The sequence below is a fragment of the Zootermopsis nevadensis genome, unplaced genomic scaffold (assembly GCF_977971745.1).
Source record: "Zootermopsis nevadensis isolate Lab colony 2312 unplaced genomic scaffold, Znev_1.0 Znev_ptg000085l, whole genome shotgun sequence".
In the NCBI taxonomy this organism is placed as follows: Eukaryota; Metazoa; Arthropoda; class Insecta; order Blattodea; family Termopsidae; genus Zootermopsis; species Zootermopsis nevadensis.
Window position 1 is genome coordinate 246,110 of NW_028259216.1, and position 12,616 is coordinate 258,725.

Sequence of the window (12,616 nt, forward strand, 5' to 3'; positions counted from 1 at the left end):
AATACGGAAACTGTGTAATAATCACTTATATAAAGAGGTTGCGTCAAACATAAAGAACGTATTGACGAGTATGACAATGTGAGGATGGCCAAATTGTTGAACATGAAAGACGAGTGGTGTATTAATCCATGCTTAACATTCATTAACTCTGCATTTTGCCTACTCAGTCTATTCATACAGTTCGTATGATTCTCAGAATAATGAACAATTAATTTCTTAAAAAAACAACCCAGTTTATCCTCGTAATGGAGATATTTTTCTTTGACGTAATAACTGAATTCTTACATGACGAGGGCAACATGCCGGATGATATGTGTCTAGGAGACCACTGTCGACCGTTTTCATTAAAGTATTAGCTCAACATTCCGAAGAATGTAAAAGCATCTTTATATTTTAAAACGGAAAAAACTTATCACATTCTTCCATCAGACATTAAAATTACACAGATGAAATAAAGTAAAATTACATTGTAAGATTTGAGGTTTTCACAGCGGTGAATATGAAGATTTCTGTCTTCATAAAATTACACTGATTCTGCAGCCTCAAGACTGTAAATGGAAAGCTAACGGGAGCCTCACCAAACAGTGGATAACTTTTATATTTATTTGAATAGGAGCGAGATTTTAAACGCAATAATTAGTTTTAAAATCAGACTGTTTGCAACATGATGGGAATGAAGGCGTTTTTTAAACTTGTTTGCTTTTACTTTGGTCCACTGGGACTAGAAGTTTGGAACTCTGAATGAAAAGCTACTCTACAACAAGATCGTGACCAGGGTATGAACTGAGAGCTTCAAAAAGACCCACTGGCACGGAGAAGAACTTCAGAAAACTACATGGAACTCTATTGTAGGAAAGGGTGCAGGTGAATTTATGTACTTTCTCAAAGTTGGGGTAATAATCACCAAACATTACCAAGAGCAGCAGCAATATGACCTAAAATACCCGGACAGTTACCCTTAAACACCCGATTCACCAATAAGTTGGATACACAGCTATAACCAAAGAACACTAGACGACTTAGCCTACAAGTTACTAATAAATTACAATTTTGAACAAGAATTACATATGGAAGTAGCATTTCACATAGTACTGTAATTATCACAATAACTACATAATTACTTTCAAAAGACTTCATTTCAAATGTAAAAATTCGCTAATGATAAGTAACATAAAGTCAATGTACCTGCCCCTCCACTAGTAAATGGAATTAGGTTCGAACCTCATGTCACTAAGGCCACTACATTTTTATACTTCGTAATTCCATCATTAATACGGACATGTAAGACACGCGAAATTCTGAGATGGGAATGACACTTTACCTAATTAAAAAATGTTAACACTATTTTATGTGGCAATATGCATCAAAATGCAAACTTTGTTAAGGCATTTTTCGCTGTTCCGGACCTTTACAAGTGATCAATATTTCTCAAAATAACCTTCATACTAAAAAATATCTATAGTAGTTCTACATGTTGAGTGGCTTCCCTGATTTTCCTTCTTAAATTTCTCTCTACTCCAAATGATACGATCAAAATCAGGTCAGTCATTGTTATGACATGGTCTTGGCTAGAAGTGGATATTTTCCAGATACATTTGCATACAAATCATTTATGTACGTCTAGTACAAAATGTAAACAAACTGCGCAAGTCTCTGGCAATTTTGTGATGGCGCCGCGCATCTGAGAGAGAGAAACTACTCGTCTCTGGTAAGGAATCATGTTACTGACAGAGCTCTTTCTCCTTCCCTCGAGGGACACTTCCGGCGCCAGCTCTCCGAGAAGAGTTCCTTGCAATGAGAAGGGGCATCCCCTTGAGAATTGTTGAGGTCATGTGACAAAGCTACTCAGAAAACGGAGGGCGGAATACGGAATAATAACAAAAACAAGAAAAAATAATGGTAAATTTAGAATGAGAAATGATGGAACAGGGAAGAAAATGAGAAGGCGAGCTTAACTTCCATTTCTGTTTCCTTCACGACAGTCTTCCGATGAGATACGTGACTGTATGGGCTCCGTCACACAAAAACAAAGAATTTAACCCATTGAAACAAAATGGTAATTATATGTACCATCTGCTTTAGCATTCAATAACTGTGCATTCTGTCCACTGCGTTTATTAATGGGTTTCGTACGATTCTAAGAATAAAGTGATTACGAAATTTAAAAACATTAACCGATTGATCTTTTCAATGGATACGTGCTGTGTTTTCTTTGAGATAAGAGTTGTTTTTTTTAAAAATAGTACATAGACGAGCTTCTGCTTCAAAAGGTTAAGGAGATTACGAAGGGCTCGTCGTGTGGTTAGGATGGCAGAACAAGGGTGGGGGTTCTGAAATATGATGTTCTCGCGGCGGTGACAACGAGAACCAATCACAACGCCATCCGGCCAGGATATGTGAACCTTTGGTAGAACAAACTTCTTAGCAAACCACTTTTTACTGTCCATGTGAAAAAATAGTCCTCTCTTAAACCAATTCCCATTTGTTCTAAAAACTAACCATGAGCGCGAAATATACCTGACAGAACACTAAATAATCATAATCTCCTAGACGAAAAAATGTATTTCTATGTTTATCAATGTCTTTCTATCATCATTAGTTTCTAAGGTACAGAAAACACCTTCACCAGGACTCAAACCCAGGACAACATTTCAGTTTGTGACCTTGTTCCTGAAATATTAACGCAAAATGCGGGTCTCATCAATGTTCTTCTGCTGTCATTATTTGGAAAATAAGTATATTCCTACTCAGATAAAGATGGCTGTCTTCTTACATCTCTACTAGAATACAGTTTTCTACGTTTGTCTTCTATTTCGATGTGTGTGCTATGCAAACGTTTCATTCATGCATGTCCAACGAACAGGGAAATCGCGCTAGAAATCAAGAAACCGAACATCACTGGATCGAGTCCCCTCAGGAAGGGCGACTGATGAAATGATTAGAACCAGCAACGGCTCTCGTCCCTATAAGCAGAGATCTGGCCGTTACCATGACGAATTATGGAGAGGTGAACTGACCAATCCGATCGCGTCCCCCAGTGTCCACAGTGCCAACATTTCCCTAACAGATGTTGTAAACCACACGCCTACCACGCACTTTGAAACAATGCCAGCGGGTGTTTTGTCCTGAAGATCCCTACGGAATCACCACACTGGCAAATTATCGTGCAATTGACGACACTAATCTGCCTATAGTTTGATAAAAGCATAATTAGGTTCTAGGTATTATGTTCTTCCACAAAGTTCTCAACTTAGCCTATAAAACCCTACAGGTTACGATGCTATACCAATAATGAGAAGAGAGTTTACGTTTCCCATATTTTACAGAAGGCGTTCTAGATTCGCTATCCTCTTCGGTGTCTCGTTTCTCGATTATGCACGATGTTCGGCCCCAAATATCCAACTTTAATAAATCTCAAGTTTCAAATGCGGAGTTCATTACCGTGTCCACAAGTGCCGAGCACGCCGAAGCCTATCGTGATGCAATTGAATGCAGTCCACACCCTCACACAACTAAGACTTTATGATCATCGTACCACATGCACACAGGTCTCCCACGTGATTTCTCTAATTCTGGCTTTAGACTAAAATTGTAAACGCATCTCTCCTCTTTCCCATGCGTTCTACATGCCCCGCCCACCTCAACCTCCTTGATTTGATCATAAAATAACACCTAAATAAGCTCTCCGCTAATGTAAGTTTCTTGACATTCCTCTTAACCAATTATTCTCCTCAGCATCCCTAGCTCTTTGCCTGAAATGAGAAACCAACTTTCACACCCCTACAAAGTAACAGATAAAAGTATAATTTTCTGTTTTAATCTTTGCGTTTTAGGTATGGGCGAGAAGAGAAAAGATTCTGAAGTGAATGGTGACAAGCATTGCCCAAATTGAATTTCCTCCTAATTTCCATCCTGCTTCATGAACAGCTTCTTTCGTTACAAAAGACGTGGATAGGACAGAAACGTGTTGAGGAAACACTTTTGAAACATCCGGTAACTTGAAATACCGCTAAAGACTAAGATTAGGAAGCAGACGTAAGAGATTCAATTATGACACAATTTCCTCTTTGATGAGTTCGCAGCAAGCCAGACTTCCTTCGTGCCGGAAAACCTGACGAAAGGAATATAAATCAAGTTTTCGGAAAAGAAATAACTTATGTTGTACTAACGAGACGTTTTGGTGCAACGATTTTAAGAATACCAGCTATTTCTCACTTTGGAATCAGTACAGGATTTGCTCAAACATCGATCTCTACCCAATCACACAACCAGTGACTTCCTTCTTAAGCCTACTGCAGAGCTAGCTTAGTGCACCTATCAGCAATGACGTACATTTTAGCTTACTTTAAGGTAAAATAGGCTTAAGATACCACCATGTCCGAATGTACTTCCTAATAGTCTTATAACCACAAGCGCATTTATTTTTAATTTAGTGTGAGCAGAATTTTACTGAAGATCATTTTACTTTCGTGCTTTTTCATTCACATGGTGTCCCAAAAAGTTATGTACACGTATTCAATTAATTAAATAAATACATTGTAACAAACCATTACGTACGTCAGCATTGGCACTTAGCGAAATAACTGATCTAGTGCAGGCGTTCAAAATGACCACCGTCCACGTCTTCAGAAAACACAACACACGGGGATCAGGAACTCAGATTACAGAGAAGCAACATACATCAGGCTATAAGTTTGGGCTGTACTTACGTTGCAGCTGTTTAGCAGGTACATAAATATGGACAAGTACTCAGGTATTTCATGTAAAGCAGCCCATAACTTTATCAAATACGAAATGAACTAACAATTCGTACATTTAAAATAATTGTATGTCGTGCTTATATTTCTTTCTGTGTCGTTAAATTAAGTATGCCCCTATACATTATCTGGTATTATTAACACGGGTAGAAAATCACGCACTACGTTAAAAGAATAAATAATAAGACTTTTTTACATTCGATAACGAAAAATTGCCACTCGTAAAGTAATGGACATCACCACATTCACCTGTCGATACATTCTTTTCCACAGGTACGTAATACAACCCAGAATTTTCCCCAGTGCCTACAATAAATGATGAGACAGAGTCTTTTAATATGCCACGACCACTTCCTTCAACGTTTGAATGCATCATTCACAAATCTGTTCGACATTATATAACCATGAGACTTAAAATAGCGTTGTTAAATAAAGCAAGAAGTCTCTCAATACGCGAATTCCTATATAGTCATGTCATTATCAATTACGTTTAATTTCAGCCGGACAGCACATACTTCTAGGGACCTAAAGATTTGTGAAGAGTTGTTAAGTCTTGTGACAATTTTCCTTTTACTTACATAATTGTGTTCCAAGAACCTCATGACAGACCTGTTAAAGATTTTTATCCGGTCTGTTGTAAAAATATCATGAAGTCAGAAACCACATTCATGCGGACGGCACAGAATGAAACGCCCTGAGCCTTTAAGAATCGTAGCCACGTGTACTGTAACCGGGGCGAATCTGTGCGCTCAAGATCCATCATAAGTGAAACGCACAATTCGATCTGAGGGGTCGAGACGGGTAGCAGGAAGGAAATCGTGCATTATTGATCCTATAAATATTATTTCCCACAAAAAAGTAATTTGTGACTCGCTCTCGCAGCTTCAGTTTCTGATATTTTTTCCATAAACAGACGAAACGTCGATAAAATTATTCCTAAGAAGCGTGGGAATTCAGTTCACGAGAACGTAGCATGATGAGATTGGTAAAAAATTAGGCACACAATAATTAATACCTAATCTAGAGATGCGACTGTCTTGAGAAGCTAACAGAACGCTCAGATAGTGAAGCAGCTCACATTGCATTTTCTAGAACCTGAAGAAGGTTGGCGAAGATAGCGCCGAAACATATCGGTAGAAGTGCAGAATACTTTAATTACTCACACGTAGTTGTAAATAATAAATGTTGACTGACATCTGTTTTAAAAATTCGCTTACAAATAACACCGAGATCCTACCCCTGGACCTCCTTGTTGCAAATTCATTGGTAACTATAGCAACGCATACAAAGGCAAGCCGTAGATAACCACTGTCCCCTGTCCTATCCTTTTGGGACGATAACGAACACGTTTTTCTTCTGTCCCACTGTACGCCATGTAGGCACTTGGGGGGGAGCGGAGGTATAGCTCCTCTCTTCCTTGACCTCGGCACTAGATGGGGGGGTGAGTGGTCGGCATCACGCCCCGGCCGGCTTTACCCCCGGGAAAGGACCCCGTTACCCATTGTAGAGGAGGCTGGGTGGGCCTCAGAGGCTAGAGGAAAAATCCTCTGCCCCCGTCGGGGATCGAACCCCAGTCGTCCAGTAGCTAGTCACTATACTGACTGAGCTATCCCAGCTCACGTGCAAGTGAAACAGTGTCGTTAAACAACTTGGGGAACGGACCCCCGCCATTACCATCATATAGACTGCAGCTAGCAATTACCACTAGTTGTAATTTCCCCGAAAAAATGTAACATGAACACTGTACTAACACCTGTCATAAAACACTACCAAAAAGCTTTATTTACGGAACACCGTTATTAACCCCAATTTGACAGAGAACTTACACTTATTTATCCACTGGCTAGGCTCCTCTCTTTCAAAATTACACTACAAATAACCTTAGCCTACCCAATCGTGTAGTGCATGCAATTCGTTTGGTGAAATCTAGCACAAATTACTCATATTCAGAAAGATTCCCGCAGATCATTACGAGTCACAACATAAAAATTCCTATTCTAAATTCATAAACTAAGAAATCATTCGATAACCGCACACAGAAACCTGTAAGAAACATTTTACTATTTCTAAATAAACAACACAGAATCGAGGCCCGCTTCTGGACAGCGTCTTTTAGTATTAACAGATCACCGCACACTACTACCACCTTCGGACACTGTAAATCACGTGTATCCGCAGGTGTTGCAGACAGAGTAAGGGGAAATTGAAGAAAGGTCTGTCTCGTCATGACCGCACACAATCAGTGGCTTATATAGGACGTCGATTGTGTTCTGTTGCGTTACGATGGGGCAATATTAACAGACTGTGTTACTACACGATCCTGGACCAACTCCACCTCCCACAGTCACAACGGACGTCTCTTAGATGCATCTTAATGTTACTTCCATCCAATTCTAGATCTTACAACTGAATGTTTTCCAAGAAACGCAGGCGCATATTATGTAAGTATGTTACTAACCCCCATCTCAGCTACATGACCAGCCCATCATAATCTCCTAGATCAGCGTTTATCAACCTATGGTTAGCGTACCACTGGTGGTCCGCGAACTAAGTAAGTAAATCAAAAGATAAATAAGTTTTCCCTGAACGCATTTGGTTAGTGGTAAATTTAATGAGTTTAATTAGAATTAGTGGTACGCCAGCGAAAAAGGGGTGAGAACCCCTGCCCTAGACGACATTATCCTAATAGGACTACATCTTGATCTCCAGCACTTTGTAAAGTTGACGGAATAAAAAGAGATTTGGAATTTAATAACACGAATTTCCAGAATTTAATCGTCTACCAATCGCATTATCATAATTTCTCACGTGATTTATTATATGTCCTACGAGTCTGCAGTTAACATGTTAATACACGTGATCTATTTCCGTCCAAAATCAGACCAATTCACCTCTTCTAGGACAATGTCAAGCCTGTGAGTTTACGACTACGGACCTGCACAAGCGTTGGTTCGTATCTCATTAAGTACGCAGCACCAACTGCTAAAACAACATACGTGTTTTGGAGCACTAATAAATGTACAAACTTCTATTCTGAGCTACTGAAAATTTAAATTACTGCAAGGAGCACAATCTTTCGACAAAAGCTGATAGTCTTTTATCATTTGGACAAAAACTTTGGAGCCTTTTAACATTCCCGAAGGTTCACTGCCGTGTTCTCAAAAGGTCGCCACTGGACTCTACCGCAAAGGGTTGAATCCAGTCCATACCCTATTTCAACCCTTTGCGGTCTCTCTCGGACTGAGTCCAACATTTAAATATCCGAGTTCCGGTCCGATGTCGGACTGAGTCCGCCACGTATTTTAGGAAATGTTACGTGATCTGGAGTCCAACTGTGTCAGCATATTATTCCATCCTAGTCTTCCTGGTAAGACTTCGTGTACCCTCTACTACTGAAAGGGACAGGAGAGAAAGTCGTCTTATTCGGACACGCATCTAAAGGAAGCCAGGATTCCACACCAAGTGTTTTGCCATACATCATATAGAGACGTAATATCATCGTGTGTGTCGCTGTGGTACTTACTTAGAAGTATTTTATATTTGATAAAGTTATAAAACAAATGTCCCATCTTCCTAATTGGAAATTATATTTTTTTAATTATCTTTGTCACATAGACATGTGCATATTGTTTCGTCTTCTTATCAAGCATTCTTTGGTCTTGAACTTTCAAAAACAATCAGCCCGAAAGAAAGCCTAGCTCTGAGAATATGAAACCCAATGCTTATGCATCGTGTATCTGCGTGCAATACGAGATGTTTAGACGTCACCGAAGTCCAATCCATCGACTTGGCTTTGATTTATTCTCTACCAAACGAGAGGAAACAGAAAGGCGCCTGTGGTACAGTCCATGAAAAATATTTCACACGGTCAGTATTCAAACAAAAAGGAACTGTGATCCTCTCAGAACATATTTAGCAACGTTCCTTCCATTTAATGCAAGTTATAAAAGAAAATCGAACCAGTTCATAATAGTAGTTGAATTTAAATAGAACTGGAGAGAGCAGTAGTGGTATTTAAAAGGGGTCGCAATGGATTAAAGATCAATTCTATTTTAACATTATCATGTCTAGTTTAGTTATGTTTCCGTATGAATGTGTACGTGCAATTGTCGCTCCCCACGTGTGTGCCACGTGGAACACCACAAAATGCAATCTCGAGAGACATAAAATCCGAGAATTATTAGAACCAGTTAAGAGGAATAATTCCTTGGACTGAATCGTGTAGCACCTACTTTTTTAAAGCTCGTATTTTTATTTGTAGTTTATATAACGACGACCATACAGCGGAGACGTATAAAAGTTGCGATATTGTTTTAATTAAATTTATTTTACACTCCATAGGCCTACGATAAAGATCCGTAAGTAACTTCGTTCTGATTATATTTGCTCAGACGAAGAATACGACAACGTAAAACTGTACACAGGAAATATGAAACTTTTTTTTTTCCATTTCTCTGTGTTCTGAGGTGTTCGTGGAATCAGACGTATCAAATTTAATCTTTATTCCAGAACAAGTAAAACATTCGACGTTTGACGAAGGACAGAAAATGCCCCAGTGGATTGATTTTGTGTTCGGAACGTGTGTTGAATCGGAAATAGTCCCTGTTGAATTGCCCCTGAAACTACTCCACTTACATTACCTGCATATAACAATAATGAAACTACGGGACGTGCAACATTAATAATACACCGCGTGCGGCGCTGGTGTCGTTGTTACGTCATGCCAGCACGAATAAAACCGGTTCTCGTGTATTATTCCAGGTATTTTCGTGTTCCGTGTTACGGGAATCCCGAACACACGTCTCGTTTCGTGTTTTATTTCTAGGGTTTTTTTATTTACATTTCATTATTGTTTGATTCTTGTATTGTAGCTTAAGTTGATACGCAATTAAAATTACAAAATCACTTCCAAAATTTTTTTCAGATAATTAAAAAAAATGACCTGATATCGAATCCTCTGAAGTCGAACCTCAAAATATAAACGAGATATATCGACTTTAGGCTTAAAAGGGGTTAAAAGTAATTGACTAAACCCAACCAAAATCTACTAAACTTTTCTAAACACAAACGAATGTTTGGTCATTATCATTACAGGAGTCACGTCTGAATGAATATATACTTTAAAGACTCTTGTTAAACCTTTAAGACGCAGTAATACCTGTACGTAACCACCTGATATAACGACTAATTTACTAGGATTTTGCCCACAGAATGTATTGATCTGTTACATTCGAATTTCAATGTAAACGGCGATTATTATTTCCTTAAACAGCGTTAACCAGTTGATTTTTGTAATGGTGAAGTGTTGTGTTTTCTTCGCGGTAAGGACTGAATTCTTAAATATTAATTAGACGATCTTCTGTTTCAAAAGGTTAATCAGATGATCTTCGGAATGGTGAAGTGTTGTGTTTTCTTCGCGGTACGGACTGAATTCTTAAATATTAATTAGACGATCTTGGGTTTCAATCCAGTCCATAGGCGGTCACATCGACCACTCCCCTACGCTGGACCGACCGTGAACCAACGGACACAAGACAAGACGACCACGGCAAGAAAATGGAAAAATGATTTATGGAATATGGAGTGAAACTTTTTGTAATTGGATAAGCAACGAGCCAAGTTGGTCGTTTCTTATCCAAAACAAATCTATGTAAAAAATGAAAAAAAATGTATTAAATCTTAATAAAGGAAGCGCACGGACAGAGGCTACGGTTAGGGCTCGCGATTCTAAATGCCGGACTGCTGGCTAGAAGTCAGCAGCACGCATCCGGAAGGTCCTGCGACCGGCCAACTCGACCAAGGTTTTCCGTGGTTTTCCTCGGTACTAGAGCGAATGCTGAGTTGGTACCCAAATTCCACGTTGCTCTGCATGCCTCCCATGCAGCCCTCTCAGAGTAATATCAAAATTCCGCTCTATAGTAGCCCCCCCCAAAATTAACGTAAATTATTCCTAACGCCACCCCCCAAGGCCAATATCAAAATTCAAAATTAACGCAAAGACCCGAACCAACTCCCCCCCTACCCTATTTCTTACCCCATCCTGTCTCCTAAATCCCTTGTCCTCACTAAACTTATTCATACCAGAAGGACGAGCAGGCACTGCCTGGGAACCTTCGTAGCCCACAACCAACTTTATACCCCTCCCCCATTTATAACAGTAGTGCCTATCGCTACTCCCCCCACTTTCTCTCTTCTCTCTCTCGTGTTTGGGTTTCAAGCAACAAAACACAGTCGTGCGGCGGTCTTCAGGTAGTGAGGACTGTAAAGCCCGGCCAGGCACTCTGACTTGGTCCTTCGAGGGATCATCGAGCAGCGGAGAAGAATAGGACGCCAGCTTACGCCGTGCCCACCCGCGATTACCGAAACCTGACGGTGACAGCATAAGCAAAGGGACAACGCAGAAGCAAGGTCTGGCGGGCTGGTGCCCTCCAAACCGGGCATACCAAAGCTAAGTGCAGAGGAAAGCGTTAGGGGCTTCCACCTCCTGGCAGGCGGGGTGTTGGTGAGTACACCGCGTGAGTCAGGATGGTGAAACCCAAGGTGGTGAGACTTAACCCGCAGGGAGTAAAGAGAATGCTAGACGTCTCCGGCCCCTCAGGCCGACGAACCAAAACGAAACTAACTAATAAAACAGATAAAGACATGAAACAGAAAAAACAGGCAAAACGCACACCTCGGTCCCCGTTAACTACTGACTTCGAGAGTTCGTCGTCAGAAATTTCGGACACCGAAATAACGTCAATTTGGCCACAGGGTCAAGAAGGACCTAGGGCAACGGCAACCTCGCCAGTAGCAGGCCCTTCTGGCACTAAAACTTTAATCGTAGAGGCGGAGGTCCACTGTTCCCAAGGCGGGACTAAAATTGATAAGGTCAGTGCGCAGAAAGCGACAGACTCTGCTACAGCGTCCTCTGACCTGTTGAATCCGGAGGAAATTGTGGAGGGAGATGACTTCACTGTCATTACCACCAAAAAGAAATTAAAAAGAGCACCTCCAACGCCCGCAATAACTGACGAAGCAATTAACGCTGAGTTACCTTCTTCTCCCACCCCTGAGACCCGTGATTCTGGGAAGACAGGACCCGCCAATAACCACTACTTAAACGCCCCGCGAGCAAAAATCCCACCGGTAATCATTCACCACCACTATGAAGGTGACATGACCCGGCTCAACAAGGACTTCCATACAAAATTCCAGCCGCTGGGCTTCACTTCTCACAGAATAAAGTCCGGAATCGCTTGTCAAACGTCCACATACAAGGACTATCTGAACCTTCAAACCTTCTTGAAAGACAACAAGGTGCCGTTCAATTTACTCAGATCGAACGACTCCAAGCCCTTCAAAGTGGTCATAAAAGGCATTCCGCCAACCACCCCCCCCAAAAACCATCCAAAACGAACTGATCGCACTGGGACTGGCAGTTCAAACCGTTATCCCAATGACCGCTTGGAGAGATAAAACCCCTCTGCCAATGCATATAGTCGAACTGGACAACGTTCCCCAGAGTCAAAAGATCTCTCAGCTGTCCCATCTCTGTTTTATAAAAATTTCTGTCGAACCTTATAAGGGGCGAACCGTGCCGCCTCAGTGCGCACGGTGCCAACAGTTTTACCACGTGGCGACAAACTGTCAGGCCCCTCCGGCCTGTGCCCACTGCGCGGAGGAACATTGCTCGTGGCAATGTGAAAATAGATTCCTCCCAAACTTCGTGCCGACCTGCGCTCTGTGCAAGATCGGGGAGCACGGCTCCAAGTACAGAGGGTGTCCCTTCTTCCGTGACCTCATGGAGAGGGAGACGAAAAGCAGACCTCCGCAGGAAAATTAAAAAAGAATTGCTGGAGCGCGGGTCTCAGCTCAAC

At 41.0% G+C, this 12,616-nt stretch overlaps 2 long non-coding RNA genes across 4 annotated transcripts in view; one reads left to right on the forward strand and one right to left on the reverse strand.

The window, feature by feature from the left end:
* The window catches only part of LOC147870877 (uncharacterized), a 321,359-nt gene that overhangs the window by 222,377 nt on the left and 86,366 nt on the right, over window positions 1–12,616 (forward strand). The window lies entirely within an intron of this gene.
* LOC110839041 (uncharacterized) overlaps window positions 1–12,616 on the reverse strand; it is a 125,619-nt gene that overhangs the window by 101,361 nt on the left and 11,642 nt on the right. The gene's annotated exons all lie outside the window — the stretch shown is intronic.